Raw genomic sequence first — 310 nt, 5'->3', positions numbered from 1 at the left:
TAGCGCGTCTGGGCTGCTCTGCAAAGAAGAGCAGCAGCTTGCTTCTCAGGAGCGAGGCTGCGAGTCTCGTCTCGCGTGCTTCTGGCCAGTCCCTGGAGCAGGTTACCCCGTCTGGTAAAACAGAGGGTGGCTAGGAAAGAGAAAGCCTCTCAAGGAGCTGGAGTAGCCCAGTGGCTGTAACAATGGGCTCACGCAGCACCAACTGTGAGCATAGCGAGGACCAGGCAGTGTGACGGATGACCGTAAGGTGGCTGTCAGTCAGAACCACCTTTTTTTTTTTTTAATCATTTTATTAGGGGCTCATACAGCT

The sequence above is a fragment of the Echinops telfairi genome, unplaced genomic scaffold (assembly GCF_000313985.2).
Source record: "Echinops telfairi isolate 266 unplaced genomic scaffold, ASM31398v2 ScPeMD7_18;HRSCAF=68, whole genome shotgun sequence".
Lineage (NCBI taxonomy): Eukaryota > Metazoa > Chordata > Mammalia > Afrosoricida > Tenrecidae > Echinops > Echinops telfairi.
Note: the sequence above shows the minus strand (reverse complement) of the source record.